The sequence below is a fragment of the Leptonychotes weddellii genome, chromosome 8 (assembly GCF_054177405.1).
Source record: "Leptonychotes weddellii isolate Sample4059 chromosome 8, ASM5417740v2, whole genome shotgun sequence".
In the NCBI taxonomy this organism is placed as follows: Eukaryota; Metazoa; Chordata; class Mammalia; order Carnivora; family Phocidae; genus Leptonychotes; species Leptonychotes weddellii.
Window position 1 is genome coordinate 12,157,819 of NC_138376.1, and position 20,199 is coordinate 12,178,017.

A 20,199-nucleotide genomic window follows, 5' to 3' on the forward strand; every position below is an offset into this window, starting at 1 on the left:
TTCCTGAGATTAAGAATTCCTCATATCAGTGAGGTCATATGATACATGTCTTTTTCTGGTTGACTTATTTCACTCAGCATAATACCCTCCAGTTCCATCCACGTCGTTGCAAATGGCAAGATTTCATTCCTTTTGATGGCTGCATAATATTCCATTGTATATATACACCACATTTTCTTTATCCGTTCATCTGTCGATGGACTTCTTGGCTTTTTCCACAGTTTGTCACAGTGCCTATTTCTACGAGGGCCTTTGATAAATCTGAAATGTGATAGAGTAGAGTAGTTCCGGTTTGGGACAGGCTATACCTTCACAAAGTCTCTGTCACCTGGTTTCCCTGCCTCATTGTGCTGGTTGGACCTTAAATAAACTTTTTACTAAAGAGGCATTTGATTTCTCCTGATTTCCAGCCTTTTTCTACCTGTGTCCTGGACAAAAATCTTCTCCCCATTCCATCTTCTATAGCTCGGTGCCCATAATTCTCTCAATAATGGTTAAAGATGGGGGTTCCTGAATGGCTCAGTGGGTGGTTCACTCGGTTAAGCGTCTGCCTTCAGCTCAGGTCATGATCTCAGGGTCTTGGGACTGAGCCCCGCATCCGGCTCCCTGTTCAGTGGGGAGTCTGCTTCTCCCTCTGTCTCTATCCCCTCACCCTTGTGCTCTCTCTCTCTCAAATAAAAAAATAAAATCTTTACAAAAAAATGGTTAAAGATGTATTCCTGGGACTTTTTGTATATTATCTCTAGATCTTCACACAGTAATGTTGGGTATACATTCTTATACTCATTTTACAATTAAGAACTTCAGATTCATTAAGACTTTGACAAAAGCCAAATGACTCTGGGTATTCGCACTTCAGTCTGCCTATCAGCAAAGCCTGTGTCTTCCCCCACAGCACACCAAGCTGCTTCCCTTGTTCAAGGGCACCATAAAATTTACTACAGTGGAAGGAAATTCCAGAGTTGAAGCTATTGTCAAGGTAAGACATTATGTAGTCTTATATTAAGTCAGCTTGACAAGCTGTAAACAACCTCATAGATATTTCCTGTTGTTTCTCTATGATAAACCTTGACTTACAGGTTTCTGATTTGTCTTTCTGGCCTATCCTATTTCTCTTCCCTAGGGGGAAGTTTGGATATGTCGCTAACTCCCTTTTGGTGAAACAAGAAATAAGCTCACTTCTAGTTTGATTTATGCAGGCTTAAATCGAAAAAATTGGGCAAACAGCTGGATTTTGTTTGTTTGGGCTATCTTTGCTTGAGCAAGAAGGAAAAGAAGGTTGAAAAAAAAAATCCAGAAATGGTTAGAGGAACAAGAAATCCTTTTAGTTTGGTTTATTTTCTCAAGTTGATTATTCGTGGCTAGCAGTCGACGGATGAAGCATTTTAATGATCACAACCTAGAAATATGTGTTGTGCTATTTTGAGTCTGTGTCTTTAAAATGTAAGATAGCTGGAGGGAAAAAGAGAAAGTTTTTGTTGTTTAAGATAGCAGACAATATTGATGATCTTTTCAAAGTTACTCAAAATAACCGTTTAACTAGGTGAATTTTAGATCTGGATGCCAGAAGATATGGCATCTTTGTTGTTTGCCTTTGCTTCTTTTTTATTCATTTTTTTTTAACAGATAAAGCACAACAACACACACTGTCCACAGGTCCTTTCACTATGCTCCATTGAAGGAAATTAGCTAACCTTCTTGGAATGTGCAATCTTTCACTGCTCAAGGTTTTGTTTTCCATCCTTTTGCAGAAGAAATTGTTCTTAATATCCTACCAAGGGCACACCAATAGACAATTGATGGATATTTTCTGTTATGTTAATAGAACAGTGTGCATAAAGGGTTCTTAGCCTTCTTTATGTAACACGGTAGGTGTCCATCGGTATTTTTTTTTAAACAAAGAATAGACATTTTATAACCATCAGGTTTATGAATACTAGCAATTGGTAACTCAAGTTCTGCACTGGAAAAGTATATTTCAGGATGACTTTCTCACAAAAAGAGTCTTTCTTTGCCTAGTATTTAAATCAAGTTTCTTGTTTCTGGCTCAGCACCTACCTGCGTATAATCTATCAGCAACATCACATGTGTATGTGGGTATGTATATATCACACATGCATGCAATTTGCCTTATTGCTTATCATCTCAGAACTTTTCTCATCTGTAACATAGGTTTAGATGTTCATTAAGAATGTCATCAGATCTATAGGGACACAACAGAGCCAGTATGGTCAGGATAAATTCTTCTTCCAAAATCCTGTCTTCCTTCAGGTAGCCAAGTACTTAATGACCAAAACAGAAAAGGGGTCTCACCTTTGCTAATATGAGACTGTTTAAATGAAAATATTCAGATTTGTGAAAGTAAAGATTTTACATTTGCTCTATGCACAGACCCCTGTGTTATGCTCCAGCCTTTTAAGCTTATACCCATATAGGAAATGGTTGAGAAAGATTGGCAATCAATTGGGAAATTTAATGAGTGGCAATAAAATTTATAACTGAGGGTTTTAAATATTGCGATGGTTGCTCCACCACCAGGAAAGTGATTCCATGGCATATAGTTCTTGCAGAAAAGAAGGAGAAGAGATACATGTGTGAGGACCTGTGGGTGTGTATGAGGGAGAATAGGAGTGGGCAAGGGTAAGCATTGTGACATAGTCAGTAGGGAGGAAAGGGACAGATGAGAATCAATTTCACAGAGAGGCTGAATTTTTCTCTCTCTTCCTCATTGCCTCCTTTTTGGCTCTGAGCAGCTGAGGTCATTCCTTTGTAAGTTTTAGTATTTTTGTCTAGTGGCACATACAGAGAGACGTCCAAACAAGTCTCTGCTTGTGACTAGATCGACTGCTGAAGAGGACTTTTTCTGACAAATGGCTTTAATGAATCGTGAGAGGGTCAGCCCAGCAGAGCGAGTCCTCGAGGATGCCAGGCTCAGTCGTTGGGATCTACAATGAAGGCTGGTGCTTCCAACCCATCATTCAGCCAGAACAGGCAATCTTAATCTTCCCACCTCTTTAATGATAATACACTCCTTCCCCTTCAAACACTCCGTTTTCAGATTTTGATAACTCCTGCCCACCTAAACTCCCATCAATCAGACTTTATGTAATGGCACTGTGTGTTCACTTCCCAAAATGAAATCTATTCCTCAGAACAGCTATAAGCGGAACAGGATTGGAAAGGAAAGTGGATGTCGAACAATGTTTGTCATACCCTAGTAACAGCTAGACTTGCAGAAGTAATATGCCATCCAGTTGTAGCTGGATATAAATGGAAGATTAAAGTCGAGGAAGTCTAAAATTTGGTAGACAAAATAAGGAGAAATTTCCCTTATACTGGGACCTAGTCTCCAGAAGCATCCCTGAAAGTGGCAGACCTCACTCAGTGGGAATCCCTCTGAAATCTACTTAATCTTTTGTGATTGTGTTCACGAAATTCATGTGGTAGGGCTGGTACTGGAAGAAGTCTCATAATGAACTTTATGAGCTTTGAAACCCAGTTGTTTGAAAATGTGTGAGGTGGTTTTCCAATTTAATTTGAGACTGGAACTGTTTCCACCGCCCCCCCTTTCATTCTTAGTGTGAGGCACGTATTAAAGGGAGCTGAATCTTATCTGATGGAATTACTGGATTATCACGAAAGCCATTATCATAAAACTCATATGCTGGCTTTCACGCTGTGTGCTCTCTGGTGAGGGTCAGGTTGCTCTGTCCCTCACCAAATCTGATTTAAGGCATGCCACTCTATCCTGGACACTAGGTGGCAGCAAACTGCTGAGATAAACAAGTAGCCCAGGGACGAAAAAGCTCAAACCTGTTGATGACACCCCAAGGGAGACGAAGCAAAAGCTATGTGGTTAAAATGGAGTAGTATGAAAGAACATGCTAGCTTGCAAAGTTTCAAAGGCATAATTATAATTATCGTATCTCCCAATATTTTTTGAGGCTTCTGGAAGTTACATCTACTTACTTTTAAACTTCCCAGAGCAGAGGTAGGCACACAATAAGCCCTAACACTTTTCTAATGAAGACCTTACCCCGTTTTATTATTTCTCTGGAGTGAAAACTAGATATCCAGATGCCGTAGCTTTTCCCAGTTAGCAGGAAAAGTTATTTTACAATCTGTGCTGCCAACTAACCTCTTTTATTTGTTTTAGACATATGCTGATAGTTGTTTTAAGTGGCAATGTTTAAGTTCAAATAACTAAAAGCAATATAACAAACAAACTTAAGGTCAGCCCAATGCTTAGTACAAATGCTTAGAGAAGCATGCAAATCACCACTCAGTGTTGGCTAAGGATATTCATTGCCTACGAAGGACTATTAGATTGCAAATATCATTATAAATGTAAAGCAAATAAAAAATTGAATCAACGAAACTTGACAGTGAGAAATCAAAGACTCCCCAGGGGCAGGTCATGTTATAATTTTCAACTTGGGTTTTTTCCTATAAATCTTTCCTGTAATATTTCATTATGAACTGCGGGTTCCATCCTATTCCAGCTCCTAATCAGACACAGTACATCTTGTTGAACGTCTTAAAGCTTATATAAACTGAGGACCAGGGGTCCCTGGGTGGCTCAGTCAGTTAAGCGTCTGCCTTTGGCTCAGGTCATGATCTCAGGGCCTGGTTGAGCCCCACGTTGGGCTCCCTGCTCAGCGGAGAGTCTGCTTCTTCCCCTCCCTCTGCCCCTCACCCCTGCTTTATTAAGATAAATAAAATCTTAAAAAAAAAAAAATAAACTGAGGACCAGCTAAGGATAAATAAGACAAATCATCAATAAAGAATGAATAAGAATAGAGAAAAACAGAAATAAAGAATAAAGAAAACATAAATAAAAATAAATCAACAGATAAGTTTTAAAAACAAAACTTTTTGTGTGCTCCTGATTGGCTAGGTCTGTCCTCCCAGGACATAAGAATGAACATAAGTGAGACTAAATAGAAACCCTAAAACAAAAATGCAACAGAATTCCCAATGATCAAACCTAATATTTCAGGGAAATTCCAGTGACATTGTGTTTGGAGTGAGTCCTCACCCTATTATTGTCAGATAAAGTTGTTACAAGGGGGAATTTGAATTTTTGCGAATTCATTTTGCGGCCTTTAGGTTGAATCAGGCTTGAATAATTTCTAAATTTCTGCCAAGTCTGAATAGCACTTTGTAAGGCTATTAGCTTGTCAACGAGACATCACCAAAGTTTTCATGGAGAGTGAGTAGAGAAATAAGAGACAACTATACTTTTCATGTGTAGCTAAAAATATTCCTTAGCTTCATAGAACTATCAAATAAAAATGATTGAAGGGTGGGTATTCTCTCAGAGCAGTAACATTCTCTTTGGGAATCTTACTTCTTTAGACACAGACTAGATGTACATTGCCAATCTTCTATGAAATAAAATAGGATCTGACAAAATATTTTCCTGACTTGTGGACTTAGTTACATGAAAACTTATATAGAGGTATAAAAAGTTATCATCTTTACTTGCCTACTTAATGCATTGCTTTTACAGAAAAGAGTAAGTTTATTTGAAAGTAGAATTATCCAGAAAATAAATGGGATATGATTGTTAGTAACAAAACAACTTTAAAATGACTTCTTGGATTGTTTTTTGAAGTTTGAATTAGCTTTGTTTTATATGGATTTACAACAACAACAACATAGCAGTGTACTTTTCTTTTTTGCTACCTGACTCCACTGTCAGCCAGTTATTTCCCAGCCCGTGGGAGAGAATGCTCTTGCCTTCTTTGTTCAAAGGGGGTCTGTTTCTTCCCTTATCAGAAAAAGAAAGGTTGTCTACAATTCCAGAAAGCACCAAATTGTGGCAATCCAATGTGCTGACATCTCTTTTAGTACATTCTGAGAAGCAGACACTTTTTTTTATTAGTACTTTCCTCCTCAAATTCTCCCCAAATTCCTTCGCTCACTAAGGAGCTGCTTGAGAGCAGAGGCCTGGCCATTTTTCATCTTTATATGTCCCTTTCTGACTAGCAAGGTGTCAGGACAGGGGAGGCATCCGACGCATTCTAATTGAATGGGAGTGAATGACTCTTCTGTCTTAGCTGAAATGGAAACAGACCTGATTGGTAGCTGGGGTGCGGTGATGCTCGGAAGAGACTGTTGAAAGTACTCTGTGGACGTTAACATTTTCATTATGAAATCAGTCAACCCAATTAAACACTACATTGGTTTCCACTTAAGCAATTTGTGAATTTTGGGCTTACAAGCAGAATAGGAAAAGCTGACGCTAGCTAGCAGTGGCCTTTAATTGGAGTGTTTTTGTTTTTTCCCCTAGTATGCTAAAGGGACCACTAGAGGTCACTCCAGTCATTAGCAAAAGAGTGATTGGCATGGTCTTTGTCTATAGGGTAAGGCAGTTCTTGCAGGCCCTTAAAATTTACCATAAACAGGAGTAAAATAAAAATTAAGTTGAACACTCGTAAATGGTTAGTGCAAATACAGGGTTTGCTCTGTCTCTTCACCAACACTGTTTACCTTCCTCTTCTGGCTGGAGATGGGCGAGCCAGTAATAATCATAAAAGCTGTGTTTATTGTGTGTTTATTATATATCAGGCACTGCTGTGAGCTCTTTACATCATTATCATCCACACTTCCCAGAACAAACCCTATGAGACCCATTGTGTTACTGTGCCCATTTCACAGAGGATGAAACCGAGCCTCAGAGACATCACACAGCTAGCAAGTGACAGAGCTGGGATTCAAACCCAGCGCTCACACTTTTAACAGGAATCTGATGCTATTGGCAACAACGGAGTAGGTTTGACTCTTCTTTCCGTTTTAATAACAGGTTTCCATGTCATAACAGGAGAAAAGTTTAGGAGTGCATAAATGTAGCAGCAGAAAGCGTTTTGAGGGACACCTGGGTGGCTCAGTTGGTTAAGCAACTGCCTTCTGCTCAGGTCATGATCCTGGAGTCCCGGAATCGAGTCCCGCATCGGGCTCCCTGCGCAGCGGGGAGTCTGCTTCTCCCTCTGATCCTCCCCCTCTCATGCTCTCTGTCTCCCATTCTCTCTCTCAGATAAATAAATAAAATCTTTAAAAAAAAAAAAAAAGCGTTTTGACAACCCTCAAATCATAAGGGTAGGTCAGGCAAATGACCAGTGTGAGGAGGTATCCTGTCTGTGTGCGCGCACGTGCGTGCGTGGTGTGGTGTTTGAGAGCGGAGGTGGGATAGGTAAGAGTATGGGAAAAAAACCTAGCAAGTTAAAGTGGAATTTGCTGTTCAACGTGGTAGAAGTGGTCAGCCCAGCAGATCTTTAAGTTCATCACTTCAGAGTAATGTCTCCAAAAGAACAATAAAACAGATCTTCCTGAAGTTCTGCACAGTCATTGGGTAATGTACCTAAAGCCAAAGTGCCTTGTCCATAGCATCTTCCGAATATCTTCAGCAGTTTGGAGGGAGACCCAGGAGCTCTGATTCACACCCTGCTCTACAGAAAGGAGAGCTCTTTGGCTAAACAGAGCACTTATTTTCCAAGAAAAGATAATATCTATGTATTTATAGAATACCTGTCCCCGTGGCATGCCCTACTCCATAGATGAAGAAATGGAGGCAGAGAGAATTTAAAGACACTTTCCTCAGCTTACAAGGCAAGTAAACACAGACTGAGTTTAGAATCCATAGCCTTGAGTTTCCACTCAGTTTTGGGGGCTACAAGTACTCTGCTTTATGCCTGCTTGTATCGAACCTGGAGATTTCCCTTGTTGAATTTCCTTACAGGACATCTTTCACCCCAATGGTGGCAGAGGATTACAGCTTACCCTTACAGGCCAACATCTTTATTTATGCATTTGAGAGAGAGAGAGTGTGCACATGAGTGGGGGCAGAGGGAGAGAATCTCAAGCAGACTCCCCCTGAGCATGGAGCCCCATGCGGGGCTTGATCTCAGGACCCTGAGATCATGACCTGAGCCAAAATCACCAGTCGGACACTTAGCTAACTGAGCTACCCAGGCGCCCCTGATAGGCAAACTTCTTAGTCTCATAGCAAAACTTCTTCATGGAACCCCCTCTGCTTTCACTCTGAGCCCCAAAAAAGCCAGAAAGCATGTGTGCCTCTCACCCAAGCAGTCCGGGCAATTGGCACCTGTGGTTGCCTGTGTCTCTGGAATGGAAAGTCAGGATGGTTTCAAAGTTTCATATACAATAACAGGAAAAAAAATGAAACAAAGGAACATTTTAAGCAGTAGCCCCCACCTCCGAGCTGTTCCTTTCCTATCTCAGCCAAAGCTCTGCATACCTAAATTCCCTTGAGAGTACAGAAGACTATAAAACCGACATTTAAGGTTTTCTTTGCCCCACAGCAGAGGAAATACAAATTGTTATAAACTTTCTCTTCTAGCCTGACTTGCTGCCTTCAGAACATTGTAGGATAGCGAGTAGAGACAGTTGAAAAGGAGAAAAAACTGAGCTCCACAATCTACTGATCTCACATTCTCTAGTATTAGTACAAGACGTAGTATTTGCTGGAAAGTTGTTAAAACAGCATTTGCATTTCAAGTCAGTCTTCACAGTTTAGCTTTAATACATATGGAATGACAAAGCAGCAGATTAATGACTATCTAACTTGAAGGATGGGGAAATAGAATCTAAAGGAAAAAAAAACCCACCTGGTAATATATTGTGTCTTATAATAGCAATCTACATTCTTTAGATGAGGGGCTTATTCATTGTTAAAACCCAAGAGCCCTTCCACATAGAAATCGTTACTCTTATTATAAAAGTAACATGCATGGGTTTCATATGATCAGACAGGCAGTGTTTATGGTAGAAGTTCTCCGGAGAAGGAATCAGAACTGGTTCCCAGCTGCATGACAATTTCTCAGGGCCTTGGTTTCTTCTTTTGTAAAACCTGGGCAATAACACTATATTGTCCCTTTCATGCGGATCTGGTTTGTGAAAAAAATTTTATACTGTAGATATTTTGTTAGGATCAAGTGAGCCTTTTATTTTATTTTTTTTAAAGATTTATTTATTTATTTATTTGACAGAGAGAGACACAGCGAGAGAGGGAACACAAGCAGGGGGAGTGGGAGAGGGAGAAGCAGGCTTCCTGCGGAGCAGGGAGCCCGATGCGGGGCTCGATCCCAGGACCCTGGGATCATGACCTGAGCCGAAGGCAGACGCTTAACGACTGAGCCACCCAGGCGCCCCTCAAGTGAGCCTTTTAAAGTTATATGTGTGTGTGTGTGTGTGTGTGTGTATAATTTATTATATAGCTTCTTTCAATCAAAGTCTTTAAAACTTCTCAATTGAGTATTCACATTTTTATCATTTGGAAAGATATATACAAATGTGGAAGAAGAGATCATGTTAAATTATTTGCCTTAAGTGGGATGATAATAATGAAATAATGTTACCTACTCTGCCATTTGCCAGGACGACTGTCATGCTGTCAACCTTGACTCCTTTCTTTCTCTCATGCCCAAGTTCATTCCAATAGGAAATCCTGTGGTCTCTGACCACCTCTCATGGCCTCTGTGGCGACCTTCCTGCCCTCACCACTGACTGCATTGCTCTCACAGCTGACTACCTGGGCACCTTCCCACAAATCTACTCTCAAAACTGCAGCCAGAGGAATAAATTTAAGATGCGAGTTAGACTATGTTTCTCTTCTGATTAAAGTCTCCCAATGGCTCCCCATCTGCCTCAGAGAAGCAAATCCTTCCAATGAGCTATAAGGCTCTGTGCATCTGGCCTCCTGCTAACTCTCTTATCTTTCTCCCACCGACTGGCTACCTTGGCCTTTTCAGTGTTCCTTGAACACAGAGTCATGTTCCCACCTCAAATCCTTCGCATCTGTGTGTCCTCTGTCCCAGATATTCTTCCTCCAGATATCTTCATGTTCGTAACTCATCTCATTTCCCTCCTCAAGTTCTTTTCAACCGTCGCTCTTAGTGAGGTCTTCCCAGAGCATCACCATTCAATAAGAGTTGGAATCCACCTCCAACCCTCGACTTCCCTGACCCCTTTCCCTGTTTCAGTTTTCTCCATACAGCCTACCATCTTCCAATATATAATTTACTTCTTTTGTTTATTTGCTCTTCTTTCCCTCCATTAAATGTTGGCTCTTACAGTGAAGGGATTTTTTTTTTTTTTTTGTCTCTTCTGTTCTCTACTCATCCCCACACTTAGAATAGTGCTTGGCACGTAGTGCTCAATGGCTAATGCTGAATGAATGAATCATATGCAATACAGATGAAAATAGCTTGGCCTTCTTCTGTGTGGCTTCTTCTAAGAACCAAGGAGACTACCATTCCACATATCATACTTAATCCATGTCTTTTTGGGAAGCAGGTGTTCTATCCATACTGTATTGGAGAATGTGAAGCACCAGATGGCTGTCTTCTCTAAGCCAAGTAAGCAATTACAGAAGAGCTGTAATAGGAGACCTAAGTTCCTTCCAACTTTCAGACCAAATCTTTTCACATCCTTCCTTCCCTTCCCTCCCCAAATTTTCAAAGGTGAACTGTTACCATTTTGTATGGATCGCATATTGTGCAATGAGGCCCACAACTTTCATTTGATATTTTAAAACTGTTGCTTAAAAAATTTTTATTTAAGAATTTATTCAGGGAACTTAAATTCTTGACAAACAGTGCTATTTGCACAGTCACATGTCTGTTTATATTTCACTTAACTGGTGCATGGTAGGGGCTCACTTGGGTTTTTCAATACCTACAATTAGACTAAATTATCTCATGAGGTTTGTAACTATATCTCCATCTCAATTCCCATTTTAGAAAAGCAAAAGTTCTTCAGACTTCAGAGGTACACTCATATTTGGATTGATCTTAAGGAAGTTCTGTTGAACTAACAGGTCAATGCCACCCAATACATTCATTTCTACTACTTTGTACACCACAGCAAACCATGTACCGGAAAGCCTGACCACTGTGACTCTTCTCAAAATGATTCAGTTTATGGGACAGCCCTAAAAATGTCATTCTGCTTATCCAGGCATTTGGGAAGGAGAGCAAGCTTGAACGCTATCAAGATGTCACCTTCAATCATGGTGCCGATGATGTGGTAAGAGAGATGCTGTTTTTCTTGCCGCTGTTCACACAGTGGCCTTTCGAAAACAAAGGCATCAGCTATGTGGATTCTGTGGTGAAGCAATGGTGAAGTTATTCAAAGAATCAGGGTAGTCCAGACAGAGACTCTCAGAGATTTTCAGATCTACTTTCCCCTCCAGCAGGATGATACTAACCACACACCATAGCATAGGAGATGGCTCACTTAGCTTAAGTATTCTAGATCATTGTTCCAGTTGTGACTTTAACTGTCCTTGCCCTGATGGGTTAGGTCCTTGATTTCCCAGGAGAAACAGAGTTGTATGACCATGAAACCATCTGGTTGGTAAAGGCTGTAAATAGTGGAATGAATGAAATAATATAGGAGCAGAGAAGAAACAGTAACCAAGTTTGCCTGGGAGATGTGTTTTTGTACAGTGAAGGGAGTAAGGGGGAATAACAAGAAATGCTTTGCGGAGGATGTAATTATTTTTTGTATTTTGAAGAATAGGTATAATTTTTCCATGTGGAGAAATTCGGGAAAAATATTCCAGGCTCAAATTTAAGCAGAAGCGAAGGCATGAGGTGTGAAAAATCATGGCCTGATTGAAGGGTGATCAAAGATTTCCCCAAGTGGGGCACCTGGATGGCTGTTGGTTAAGCGTCTGCCTTCAGCTTGGGTCATGATCCCACAGTCCTGGGATCGAGCCCCACGTAGGGCTCCCTGCTCGGCAAGAAGCCTGCTTCTCCCTCTCCCTCTGCTGCTCCCTCCACTTGTGCTCTCTCTCAAATAAATAAATAAATAAAATTTCCCCAAGTGTGTGCATGGTATAAAGAAGGGGAAGAGGGATTAGAAAAGTAGATCGGGACTGATCTTAAATGAAACTCTGTGTCAGTATGAGAATTTTCATAAGGATTCGAACTTTATCCTGAAGACAATGAAGAGCCACTCCAGTGTTTAAGCAGGGGAACAAAATAAGATTTGTCATTTAGGAAGATCACTCTGGCAAACTGTGGAAGAAGAATTGGAGGGTCACCAGAATTGAGGCAGAGATGCATTAAGAGGCTTTAATTCTAAACAAGGTGAGAGGCGAGGACAGCCAGCATTGAGTGATGGCAGTAGGTTAGATGTAGAGAAGAGGTTGGGATTGATAAATACAAGGAAGGAAGATCTAACAAGAATTCCTGTTGGTTGGGCATGGGAAGTCAGAGAGAGTAAGTCCTAAAAACGAATAAAATTACTTCGGAGAGCTAATGGGACGAGAAGCAGATCAAGACCTGGACTCTGGGAACTACAACTATTTAAAGGATCAAGAATGATAAGATATCTAGAAGGAATAATTAGATGGGTAAGAGAACTGGAAAGAAGTTAATATTTTAGAAAGGAGAGCATTGCAAGAAGGAAGAAATGGTCAGTAATGTCTAATAGTGCAGAAAGATTAATTAGGTTGAGAATCACTAAGAATTCATTGATTTGTAAATAAGGAGATTAATAAAACAATATAAGTACACGTAAGGGAACTCCAGACGGGAATTGTTTTAATAAACATTTGTGAGATGTGTGTGTGTGGGTTTGCTTTTTAAGAGGGAGAAAAGCTGAGCAGTTTTCATGATGAACTAGGGCTAAGAGATAAGATGAAGGCACGAGAGAGGATGGAGACTATGGTATCATAGGTTCCAGAAGACATATAAAAGGTATAGGTCTCAGTGATTGAAGAGAGACTTGGTTACATCAAGGGGCGGGGGGAGGGGGGTGGCAGCGGGGCAGGATGAAAACACTTTCCTGTAAGATGAGGTGAGGAGGTGGGAATGGGGATATATGGTTGAGTGATGATGGAGAGAAACTGAAGAATTTCATGAATGGTGGCCCCTCTTTCTCTGAGAAACAGGTGCTGAGGTTGTCTTCTGACAGTAGGTAGATATGGGGCAGTACTGACAGCTCCAGGAGATAAAGCTTAGAGACGCTGGGGAAAAGTGAAAGAATTGCAAGCAATACTTGAGGGTCTTTTTGAGTCAGAAGTCACAAATGGCCATGTCTGGCTACCTGCCTCTCTTGTGAATCCTTATTTATTTCTCAAAGCTTAATTTAGATGTAAGTTCCTCTGGGATGTAGTCTGTGGTAGAAGTCCTCTCTCTGTCTTGGTCAGTCTTGAATCCCTAGATTTGAATTGAGTGTCTGGAACATACTAGGTGTTCAATAAAGGTTTGCCAGATGACTGGGTATTGCATGGTTTTTTTTTTTTTTTTTTTTTTTAAAGATTTTATTTATTTGAGACAGAGAGAATGAGAGAGAGAGAGCACATGAGAGGGGGGAGGGTCAGAGGGAGAAGCAGACTCCCTGCCGAGCAGGGAGCCCCATGCGGGACTCGATCCAGGGACTCCAGGATCATGACCTGAGCCGAAGGCAGTCGCTTAACCAACTGAGCCACCCAGGCGCCCCCTGGGTATTGCATGGTTTTGTGTGAACTTATTCCCGCAACCACCAGAGCCAGTTCAGATAAAAGATTTAAATTAGAGAAGTTAATCTTTCTTGTTGTCTCCTCCCCTCTTCTCCTTTATCATTTTCTGTCTCCTGATGTCTTCGCCATCTCTCTTCCACCTTCACCCACAGACATATCACTTGTCCTCCCTTCTGAAAGAGTCATCCTTGTTCTCATCTGACTATGTACCGATTTCCACCAAGACATCACTTTAAAATTAATCCAGGCATCAACAACACTTAAAATGAAGACTTCTCCCAAGAGTCTTTGTTTTAAAAAGAGGAAATGCTGAAAATTGTCTAGAGAGGCAAATGAGCTTGAATGTTCAAGAGAAAAGTCCCATCCCAATACTGGGAAACTTTCTTTCTGGGTGGCTTTCCTTTGGCATCTCGGCTAAGAGGTTCGGCGAATTTCTTGAAGGGAAGTTGCCATCACCACCTTTTCCATTCTGGGAAAGAGCGGACCTCGCCCATTATTTGGAGAAGGAAAAAATAAATACTTGGCACAGTGACTTAATGAGGATTGAACAAGTATGTATATGGTGGACATCTATGCTCTAAAACACAAATTATATGCCTCTCTTCCCTGTTCCAAGTGAAACTCTGTTGATACCTTTTCCTTTACTGAAAAGCTTCCACTTCCCAAATCTTCATTACTATGACATTTATTGGAGTCAGTGTCAATAGGGAGAAATTCTTGTAGATTGCTTTGTCATTCTCCTTTATCTTCATAAGTCTCAATACTGGGGAAATATTCCTTTTGTCACAAAGAGTCCAGCGATAGTCTAACATATGAATCCTGATTCCTCTCTCTTTTTAAGTGGAGACTAAAAGAGAACTGAGTTGTCCGTGTAGAAAAAGAGACAGCCTTAAAACGAAGAAAGTTGAAAACATTATTGATAATGTTTACTGGCCCATTAGAGTTGGCATTAATTTGCTTAAGCTTGTATGGTGTGAGTCCTTTTGCTGCCAAGGGTCTTTCTTAAATATATTGCAGCATTTTAGAGTAATTCTGAGTGATCCTCCTATATTCAAGAAATTGATACCCAGAGTTTAGCATACCCGAAAGCAACAAATAAAGTTTTCCCTTTGTAGCTGGCCATGATTTTATTGCTGTTATTCATTTTGAATAAATAAATAAATGAATGAATTAGCAAATGCCATTTTTTTCCTCCTAGGAGTGTCTGATTCCAAAGCTGGGACCTAAGCCTTTTTTCTACTCATTCTCCTGAGTCAAATTAAATTGCTTATATTCTAGTAACTCTGCCATTTATGTTTTTCCTGGGGTCTCTGGAGGCTGAGATATACTCCAGGCTTGGTTTGCCTGAGGGATCTGAAACCCACTCATTTGAATTTCTTTCCCCCTGAAGACTTTCCTACCTGGTCCTGTTCCTCACCTCCTCATCCACAAATCCTAACCCAAACCTAGGTATTGCACGTGGGACCCCAGTCAGATCTCACCCATCCCAATGCAGCCACTGTTTAGAAAGACAAGATGAAGGAAGAAAAAAGAAAGTACTAATAATAACTTGTAGCTTTCCAGTTTCTGTGTGATCTTTTATCATTTCTACCCACTCCTTCTTACCCTGCTTTATCTCTCCTTCCCTCCCCCTGGCTGCTCTAAGCTATTATTCACTGTATGGTTATATGCAAATAGAGATTTTTAAAAGAAAAAACAAAACAGAAACTTTTGTGACTTGGTCCTCTCAGGACAAGGCTTACAAAATGATGACTTACGAGCTGAGACCATGTGAGGGAGAAAGAGCTTCCTAGGACCCCTTTGCAGAGTTGCAACATGCTTGGGAAGGTCTGATTTCAGCCTTCTGTGGTCATCCCACCTAAAAATAATTTTTTTTCTTTTGTTAATAACATTAGAGAATGTTGATGAATTCAGCCAAAAGGGTCAAAAGAGGAAAGCTCACAAATTCCAGCATTCTTTGTTAGAACTAACAAAGCCACAAAAATGCATATTGGGGAATAGCAAGAACACAGGTCACAAACTCCGTGATGAGAACGAGTAGGAAGCTTCCATCCTTTCTTCCAGAGGCCCGATGGAGGGCTTGAAAGGAACACTTCCCTAATCTCTAAGTCAACGCTGATCGGTCCGGTTCTTTTTTCTCCTATTCATGTGTTTGATTATTTATTTTTATTGAAGTACAGTTGACACACAACATTATATTAGTTTCAGGCGGACGACATAGTGATTGGGCAAGTCTATACATTACGAAATGCCCACCATGGGTCTAGTGACCATCTGTCACCCCACAAAGTTATCATCATCTTATTGACTAAATTCCTTATGCTGTACTCTCATCTCTGTGACTTGCTTACTTCAGGGCTGGAAGTTGGTACCTCTGAATCCCCCTTTGCCTATTTTGCCCATCCGCCACCCTCCCCTCCAGCAGCCACGTTTGTTCTCCCTATGTAGGAGTCTGTTCCTGTTCTTCGTGTGTGCATTTCTTTTTCTTTTTTTTTTTTTAAGATTTTATTTATTTTTATTTGACACAGAGAGAGAGATAGTGAGAGAGAGAGAGAGAGTACAAGCAGGGGAAGCAACAGGCAGAGGCAGAGGGAGAAGCAGGCTCCCCGCTAAACAAGGAGCCCGACGCGGGGCTCGATCCCAGGACCCCGGGATCATGACCTGAACCAAAGGCAGTCGCCCAACCGACTGAGCCACCCAGCCGCCCCGTGCATTTCTTTTTCATACAGATCTAAGCAAATCCACAAATATTTCTCCTCTTCCTTCTCCTTCTCTCTCTCTCAGTTTCTTTTTAAAAGGTTTGCTCTATACTTTTTTGCCAATTAGAGCCTGACATCTAAGCTCCAGATTCTCCCTGTTTTACTACATCTTTCTGGATGAGCCCTTCACCTTCCCCCAGCACCAGTAACATCTTTTCCTTTGTGTATAGGATGGCCACATAATTCACTGGGATGCTTTTTTTTTTTTAAGATTTTATTTATTTATTTGACAGAGAGAGACATAGTGAGATAGGGAACACAAGCAGGGGGAGTGGGAGAGGGAGAAGCAGGCTTCCTGTGGAGCAGGGAGCCCGATGCGGGGCTCGATCCCAGGATCCTGGGATCATGACCTGAGCCGAAGGCAGATGCTTAACAACTGAGCCACCCAGGCACCCCACGGGGATGCTTTTGAGAGCAAAAGGGGACGCTGATAATAATTATTCTGAGACAGAAGACATTGCTGGGGCCACAGGAAGCAAACTGGTATACACAATCACACTATTTTCGGGCAGCTGTCTAGCTGACTCAGTGTTGCTCTCTAGCTATTGACATGCTGCTTTGGGAATCCTTCTCGAGTTGCTTCTGGCAGGCCAACCTGCTTGCAAACTCAGTGCCTTCTCTTCTTCTGGTATTCCTTTCCCTTTTCACTCAACCCGTAGCATCCCAGCAAATGCTTGTGATTTGTCCCTGGTCAGGAGGAAAGCATTTAAAGCGTCTCTTATAAAAAGTGTGTATTTAAAAGTCTGAAGCCTGAAAAGAGTACCAGGTGTCCATGAAAACTAGGTCTACTTGGTTCTGATACCTGCTCTTCGGGGGCCCTCTGTTTTTATCTCTGCTTTTTTGGGGGGCATCTAAATAGAACTTCAGGTAAAATAAAGCACATAAATCGGAGGTGCCGGGGTGGCTCAGTCAGTTAAGCATCTGCATTTGGCTCAGGTCATGATCCCAGGGTCCTGGGATCGAGTCCTGCATCCGGCTCCCTGCTCAGCTGGAAGCCTGCGTCTCCCTCTGCCCTTCATCCCACTCATTCTTGTTCTCTCTCTCGCAAATAAATAAAATCTTTAAAAAAAAAAGCACATAAATCGGCATTGTGAAATTTATAATGTGTAGAAAAGAGATTATAAGACATCTATGCTTAGTTTAAAGACTAACAGTAAAAGGAAAGGCCATGTATCTTTCAGGTAGATTAAGAAAGAGAAGATGGCCAATGTTTTAGAACCACCCTCCTTACCTGGTAAATCTCTGTGATCATGCCACCCTTGCCAGAGGTAAATGTCCATTTCACTTCTTACTTTTACTTACTTGTTATTCCCAGCCTTTTCTTTTTAGTTTTACACACATGTATGTATCCCTAAATAAGATCTTTCCCTTCTGGTGTCAGATGGTTCTATCATGTAATGAAGAAAAACACTGCCATTCTTTCTAGTAGGGGAACAAAGTGTTCTTTTTTAGGGGGAAAGAAAAACATGAAATACGACGTGCTTTCCAAATACTTAACCGAGGAGAACATCAACACATGTGTAAGGGAAGCTTAGGGAGAAACCCCAGCCCTCGTGTTCCACTTCTTGGGCTCGGTCTTTGTTTTCCATTTCCTTCTATTTTCTGGTGAAAATTCAGCCTTCCATTATTCAGAATTTACATGAACAACTAATGTCACCAGGGAAGTGGTGACTGATGTGGGATTTCCAGCTTGTGGAAATCCCAACCGGCTCAGTCGGTTGGGCGACTGCCTTTGGTTCAGGTCATGATCCCGTGTCAGGCGAAATTACTAACTCCGTCAAGTATGTTGGCCATGGTACCCACGAAATTCCTGTCTTCTTACCTTTCACGCCCACCCTGGGCAGCCAGGCCCCCCTCTCACTGTCTATCACCTTGTCCATCCAAACCTTAAAGCTCATCATTTACATCGATTAACTGTAAGACAGGACTTTTAAAACATTACCTCCCCAAATAATCCAGTGGCAAATAATGAGATATTTTGAAGCACTTTTGGACATGAACGCCAAGGTAAGCACAGATTTATTTATTTTTATTATGGGGTGTCTCTCCATACAACAAAAGTTCTTAAAATATACTGGTACTATAAAGGATTATGATAAAGTGAATACCTACATACTTACCACCCAACTTTAGCAATAGAACATAACCTATAGTTTAAATCCTTCCATGTGAACCCAGCAATTGCCTTCCCTGCCCTCATCAGAGGTAACCAGGATCCTGAATTTTGCGTTAATCATTCCCTGCTTTAAATATATGTATATATATGTATAGCTTTTTTATATTTTATTATATTTTTTATTTTATATTTATATTTTATATATATTTTTATATTCATATTTTATTTATATTTTTATTATATTTTATATATATATATATATATATATATAGTTTTAACATTCGTGTGTACATCCCTAAACAAACTATAGTTTAGTTTTGACTTTGGGGGGAATTTATATCGAGGAAATATTATATTTCTAATTCCCTGGGGCTTACTCCTTTTGCTCAAAATTATGTTTTAGGAATGCATCCATGTTGATGCTTATGTCTGGACCTCACTGTTTTCCACTGTTATGTAGTATTCCTTCAGATGAATTCATTTATTCTGCTTTTGATGCACATTTGAATTTGTCCATTCTGCTGTATTTCTTCTGATTTTGATCGACATTTGCAAGTCTCCTAGGTAGGGGCTACTGCAAAGAGCACTGATAAGAATTTTCGGGTACTTGTCTCCTGCTGAATATATGCAAGAGTCTCTGAGTGAACCAGAAGTGGATTGCTGGGTCATAAAAGATGAATGCTCAAATTTCTAGGCAATTCCAAACTGTTTTCCAAGGAGTAGTGCACATTTAACCCGCCCCCCCCAGATGTAGATGAGAGTTCCCATTGTTCAACATCCTCTTTAACACGTGCTAATGACCAAATTTTTTTTTCTTTCTTCAATCTGGTACATGTGGAATGAAATCTCAATTGTGATCTTGCCTTTGCATTTCTCTGATTCCTAAAGATGCAGAGCACCTTTCAATGTTTATTAGAGGCCATGTGTGTTTCCTTTCCTTTGGAATGATTTTTTGGGTCTTTTGCCCATTTTCCTATTGGGTTGTTTCTCTTTTTCTTATTAATTGATTCAAGCTCTTAATCAAAGCAGGAATGGCAATAGGCAAAAATTTTAACTATGTAAAGTTTATTTACTTTTATAAATTATGTGTGAGGTAATTATGTTTTCTCACTCCGGAGCTAATTATTTTTACTCTCTTGGTGGGCTCATTGGACAAACAAAAGTTCTTAATTTTAAAGTCATTGAATTCTTCAATCTGGTTCTTTAGAGTTTGTGAATTTTAAGTTCTGTTTATAGAAACTTCCAATATTCCCTTGGGATTCTATACTTTTGATTTTCACATTTATTTCTTTAATCTTCTTGGAATTTGATTTTTGTGTATAGTGTGAGAAGGGGGTGTAATTTCAGTTTTAAAAATTTGAATGTAGGGACCCCTGGCTGGCTCATTTGGTGGAGTGTGTGGCTCTTGATCTCGGGGTTGTGAGTTCAAGCCCCACGCTGGGTGTTGATTTTAATTTAAAAAAAATCTTAAAAAATTTTGAATGTAGCATTTATTGAATAGCTGATCTTTTTTATTGATCTCAAATGCCATTTCTGTCATAAATCAAGTTCCCATTATCTGTGAGTTTGTTTCTAAGCTCTCTATTCCATTCCTTTAGTCTACTTGTTAATTAGTGTGCAATATCACATTGTTCATATCCTAATTAGTATAGTTTTACATGAGTCTCTACATCTAAGAGCACAAATTCCTTCTTATTTTCCTTCCCTGGGAGTACATTGGCTGTCCATTATCCTTTTATTCTGTTATGTAAATGTCAATCACCTGGTTAAATTCTTAGAATAAACTTCTTGAAATTATTACTGTAATGATATTTACTATTGAGATCCATTTG

The 20,199-nt window shown here is 40.4% G+C and overlaps 1 long non-coding RNA gene across 2 annotated transcripts in view; it reads left to right on the forward strand.

Moving 5' to 3' along the window:
* The window catches only part of LOC145722937 (uncharacterized), a 43,837-nt gene that overhangs the window by 21,546 nt on the left and 2,092 nt on the right, over positions 1-20,199 (forward strand). The window contains exons 2-4 of one of the 2 annotated variants that reach the window (XR_014147505.1): positions 896-979; positions 9,012-9,178; positions 10,981-12,497. This is a non-coding gene — a long non-coding RNA (uncharacterized LOC145722937). Of the gene's footprint in view, positions 1-895; positions 980-9,011; positions 9,179-10,980; positions 12,498-20,199 lie in introns of those variants that run through there. The other variant, XR_014147504.1, reaches the window with a different exon arrangement.